General features: G+C 35.6%; 1 long non-coding RNA gene across 1 annotated transcript; it reads left to right on the top strand.

The window, feature by feature from the left end:
• The first annotated feature begins 235 nt into the window (after window positions 1-235).
• Window positions 236-3,177, top strand: LOC117120063. The gene is made up of 3 exons (XR_004447285.1): window positions 236-327; window positions 983-1,063; window positions 1,877-3,177. It is a non-coding gene; the product is annotated as an uncharacterized LOC117120063 (long non-coding RNA).
• The last annotated feature ends 2,907 nt before the right edge of the window (window positions 3,178-6,084 follow it).

Genomic DNA, 6,084 nt, shown 5'->3' with positions numbered 1-6,084 from the left:
ATTTTTTTTTTTTTTTTAAGTGTTTGTGCAGGTTTTGTGATATTTAGAATTCCTCTCTTTTTTAATTGTTAGCTTGTGTTAATTTATTAATGAATTCGATCGGAAGTTATACATGTAATAGATTTTGTTAAAATTAATGGTTTCTACTGCAACGCATACTAATTAATAATAGAAATGACAATAATAATGATATGTCAATCTATCTATCACAAGTCTGGTAAACAGATATAAAGACTGCGACAGTGATGATGAGGAGGATGTTGCCACAACGATAGCAGCGACAGGGCATTGGGGAAGACAGAAGCAACTCAACAGCTACAGTACTAGGTGGGCTACCATTCATTTTGTACACAATTTCTGCTTGCATCTAGAACTTTGTCTTAACCAGTGTAAACAAAGTGGGTGCCAACCACTCTTAAAAGTATGTGGGGGAACATCCCCCTCCCCAGTGATCCACATTCATAATCATGTTCCTCCTGTTTTGCCATTAAATTAAAAAATTTTAAGGCATATATTGAAATTAGCACTCTCACTTATCTATTCTGAATATGTTGTCCCCCCCCCCCTTGTTTGAAAAATTCTGGATCTGCTTCTGAATTTTACACATTTTAATGATACCCATCGGCATATACCTCCATGAGACAATTGATAACCAAATAGTAAAAGCATGCAAAAATTCGGGTGACATTTCAGATTTCCAGGAATCTCCTGCAAGTTTCGGGAGACTTGTGACATTTGCTGTATTCTCACGATGTCTCAAACTCTGGAAATGCATAGCACATTGATTTCCATTATATTCACGTCATTGCATTTTAATATTTCAAAGCACTTGATCAATTTAATGTGCACGCAGTTGGTAAAGTTATAGGTCATGTAATAATGTGTCCCCACGTGTTATCATAAATTAGCTGCAAGTGTGTTTTTCACTCTGAACTTCAAACTTTATTCAGTAATGATATACATTTCATTTTAAACCTTTTAGCAAAGAAACAAATTGCTTGTGAATATCTGGAAGACTCTGATGAGAGTGATATCTTGGTGACAAGCAAGACACCAAACAATGGTACGGTAATATTATACCAGTATTTCATGATTTAATTTTTGTCTGGGTTGATAATCAGTAAAATATTTAAAAAAATACTGCATTGGCTGATTAAGTAATTTTAGGGTGTATTTGTCACTGCTCAGGTGTTTTTATGGTTTGAATTCAAAATGTCACAAAGAGTTTTATAGATATTGTCTCGACATTTCAAATTCATAATTAAAAAGTGAAAATGGATTTATTTATTGATACCTGTAATAATAGTAATAATAATGTAGATTTGTACTGTATATCCATGATAAGATGCTTATGACACTTGATATGTGGACTAGCTCGATCAATGACTTGCTTCACCCCTAAGGTTCCCTTTGTTTCTGTGCTACCCAGTAACCGGTACCAGCAACTCTCGTCGTCTACCACAAGGTGTTGTCTGTACCATTACACCAGGGTATCTCCCTACTCTTGAATGATGTACTGGGTTCTTTATTGTGCACATGACTCTATTGAGTACACTGGGCCTACGGTTTATAGTCCTTATCCAAGAAGGCTTGTTCTACCATCAGAACCATGATAGACGAGCGTGCCGTTCGACCAGCGCCAATATTTTGGTTGTAGGTTACGGTGCCCCTGCCTTAACCACTCGGCCAATCGACGTATATAATATACAATCAGCAGTGAAAACATGGATCAGCCAATATAAACATATTTTTAAATATTAGTGAATAAAGTTTTGATAGTGGCTCTCTGAATCCACAACATTCATATTTGTTTTTTTTTTGTTATTATAGGCAATTAATTTTAATTAATGAAAACCAATTTATTTCTTTATGACAGGAAAAACACCAAACAAATCACTCAGAAAAGAAAACGCATATGAAGACACTCTACACGATAGTGACAATGAGAGTGACGACGATGAATTGGTTACAGCTACGCTTAGACGGCGATCTTATCAATTTAGTAGATGAATTAAACTCACTCCCACTAAATCAGTATAGTACTCCGAGTGCAACATTGTAGTGTGGCAGCATCAAAACTTATCAATTTTAGCTGTTGCCACAAACACACTCAGAGGAGTATCATTCACTAACTTTAAGGTTTACAAATTTGTTTAGAAATCAGTATACTATATAATTACCTGTGGATAAAGTAAACAAATGATGTGGGTATATTAGGAGGAATGGCCTCAGCAGGGGGCCGTTTATGTAGAAGAGTCCCCGTTGAGGGAAAAAAAAACAATTTGTTGGGGAGAACAAAAATTATATGTATTTTAATTGCACAGATGATACCTCAAAAACTAGCTCAAATTTACGCAGAGTATTTCTAAAAAAATAGTTGTGCAGAATCGCAATTACTGCATAATACATTATTTCTCCACTTGTCGACATTGTTTATTTCAGGTGGGTAAATATTGTGACACTACTTCTTACATTATTTTTCTTCTTAAAACTGGTACAGCATGTTGGATTATGTCACTGTCAAATTGCTTGCTTTCTTGGTCATACAATAGTTTCAAAGCTTAAAATCTGAGAGAGTGTCTGTTCGTTATTTTAACATAGTTTTATAGCTTAAAATCTGAGGGATATGAGCCTGTACCTCCTCTTACCAAACTGAATTTTTCATTCAACACTGAGGGCCTGAAAGCGAAAAAAATTGATGTTTTCAAGTTGTTGCAAAAACCTTCGTACACTTCTTTATTAACGCTTTAAGAGTTTGTAAGGAAAATTATTGTAGGGATTTTAATTTAGTTTCGCGGGCAACAATAAAATTGCTGTTAGACCGCATGTGGCTAGCGGATGCCCCACCTTTGGCCAAGACACAATTTCCTACTGTAAAACTGTCAGTTCAGTGGAGGTCCTCATACTCTTTGTCTTTATTTAGCTCAAAACAAGGAGTTATAATAGTATTCATTTATAAAATGGATTTTTGTTTTTTTTTAATCTTCATATTTTTTCTATACAGTTATCACTCGTACGTATAAAGTCATATCTACTTTTGGATGTTAAGTATTAGTTTAATCTAGTTTGTACAACATGTAGAGTATATTTTCATTAGTCTTTAAAAGTGTGTGAAGTACATTATTTATTATTTTATTATTTTCAGATGGAAATTACAATATTACGCATAGTATGGTGTCAAAGTAAAGAAAAACTTAAATATTCAAAATAAATGTTAATAAATATTTTATGTTCTTATTAAATATTCAAAATAATTATTATAAATGAATATTGTTCGAAGTCCGATTTTTTTTTTTTTTTTTTACGATTTTTTTTACCCCGCCATTTTCCAGTTGTTTCGTATTCAATGACACCTACAGATAACAAGAGTCCTCTGCAGGTTGATAAATGCCACTTAAAGCCTAGTTTTAAGCTTAAATAACGATAAATCGGATGATACTCAATTAGGCCCATGTGGCCGAATCCAGGAAAAACGACCAGGTTAAAAATTGGCAATTTTTGTAAAAATCATGAGCTATAGCCCACAGTTTTTGGTTTTGTTTTTTTTTTTGGATTATTTTTTTTTTATCCCGCCATTTTCCAATTGTTTTGTATTCAATGACACCTACAGATCACTAGAGTCCTCTGCAGGTTGATAAAATGCCACTTAAAGCCTAGCTTTAAGCTTAAATAACGATGAATCGGATAATGCACAATTAGGCCCATGTGGCCGAATCTGGGAAAAACGACCAGGTTAAAAATTGGCCAATTTTGGGTAAAAACCATGAGCTATAGCTCATATTTTTTTTTGGACGATTTTCTTGACCCCGCTATTTTGCAGTTGTTTCGTATTACATGACACCAACAGATCACAAGTGTCCTCTGCAGGTTGATAAATGCCACTTAAAGCCTAGTTTTAAGCTGAAATAACGATGAATCAGATGATACTCAAATAAGACCATGTGGCCGAATCTGGGAAAAACGACCAGGTTAAAAATTGGCCAATTTTGGTAAAAACCATGAGCTATAGCCCATATTTTTTTTTAGATGATTTTATTGACCCCGCCATTTTCCAATTGTTTCGTATTCAATGACACCTACAGATCACAAGAGTCCTCTGCAGGTTGATAAAATGCCACTTAAAGCCTAGCTTTAAGCTTAAATAACGATGAATCGGATGATGCACAATTAGGCCCATGTGGCCGAATCTGGGAAAAACGACCAGGTTAAAAATTTGCCAATTTTGGGTAAAAACCATGAGCTATAGCTCATACTTTTTTTGGAGGATTTTCTTGACCCCGCTATTTTGCAGTTGTTTCGTATTACATGACACCTACAGATCACAAGAGTCCTCTGCAGGTTGATAAATGCCACTTAAAGCCTATTTTTAAGCTTAAATAACGATAAATCGGGTGATACTCAACTAAGCCCATGTGGCCGAATCTGGGAAAACGACCAGGTTAAAAATTGGCCAATTTTGGGTAAAAACCATGAGCTATAGCTCATACTTTTTTTTGGACGATTTTCTTGACCCCGCTATTTTGCAGTTGTTTCGTATTCAATGACACTTACAGATCACAAGAGTCCTCTGCAGGTTGATAAAATGCCACTTAAAGCCTAGCTTTAAGCTTAAATAACGATGAATCGGATGATGCACAATTAGGCCCATGTGGCCGAATCTGGGAAAAACGACCAGGTTAAAAATTGGCCAATTTTGGGTAAAAACCATGAGCTATAGCCCATAGTTTTTTTAGATGATTTTATTGACCCCGCCATTTTCCAATTGTTTCGTATTCAATGGCACCTAAAGATCACAAAAGTCCTCTGCAGGTTGATAAAATGCCACTTAAAGCCTAGCTTTAAGCTTAAATAACGATGAATCGGATGATGCACAATTAGGCCCATGTGGCCGAATCTGGGAAAAACGACCAGGTTAAAAATTGGCCAATTTTGGGTAAAAACCATGAGCTATAGCTCATACTTTTTTTTGGACTATTTTCTTGACCCCGCTATTTTGCAGTTGTTTCGTATTACATGACACCTACAGATCACAAGAGTCTTCTGTAGGTTAATAAATGCCACTTAAAGCCTAATTTTAAGCTTAAATAACGATAAATCGGGTGATACTCAACTAAACCCATGTGGCCGAATCTGTGAAAAACGACCAGGTTAAAAATTGGCAAATTTTGGTTAAAACCATCAGCTATAGCCCATAGTTTTTTTTAGATGATTTTATTGACCCCGCCATTTTCCAATTGTTTCGTATTCAATGGCACCTAAAGATCACAAAAGTCCTCTGCAGGTTGATAAAATGCCACTTAAAGCCTAGCTTTAAGCTCAAATAACGTTGAATCGGATGATGCACAATTAGGCCCATGTGGCCGAATCTGGGAAAAACGACCAGGTTAAAAATTGGCAAATTTTGGGTAAAAACCATGAGCTATAGCTCATACTTTTTTTTGGACGATTTTCTTGACCCCGCCATTTTCCAATTGTTTCGTATTCAATGACACCTACAGATCACAAGAGTCCTCTGCAGGTTGATAAAATGCCACTTAAAGCCTAGCTTTAAGCTTAAATAACGATGAATCGGATGATGCACAATTAGGCCTATGTGGCCGAATCTGGGAAAAACGACCAGGTTAAAAATTGGCCAATTTTGGGTAAAAACCATGAGCTATATATAGCTCATACTTTTTTTTGGACTATTTTCTTGACCCTGCTATTTTGCAGTTGTTTCGTATTACATGACACCTACAGATCACAAGAGTCTTCTGTAGGTTAATAAATGCCACTTAAAGCCTAATTTTAAGCTTAAATAACGATAAATCGGGTGATACTCAACTAAACCCATGTGGCCGAATCTGTGAAAAACGACCAAGTTAAAAATTGGCAAATTTTGGTAAAAACCATCAGCTATAGCCCATAGTTTTTTTTAGATGATTTTATTGACCCCGTTATTTTCCAATTGTTTCGTATTCAATGGCACCTAAAGATCACAAAAGTCCTCTGCAGGTTGATAAAATGCCACTTAAAGCCTAGCTTTAAGCTTAAATAACGATGAATCGGGTGATACTCAACTAAACCCATGTGGCCGAATCTGGG

The sequence above is a fragment of the Anneissia japonica genome, unplaced genomic scaffold (assembly GCF_011630105.1).
Source record: "Anneissia japonica isolate Jap-2015-1 unplaced genomic scaffold, ASM1163010v1 scaffold287597_len576451_cov177, whole genome shotgun sequence".
Classification (NCBI taxonomy): Eukaryota; Metazoa; Echinodermata; class Crinoidea; order Comatulida; family Comatulidae; genus Anneissia; species Anneissia japonica.
Note: the sequence above shows the minus strand (reverse complement) of the source record. Positions and strands in the feature narration are given on the sequence as shown.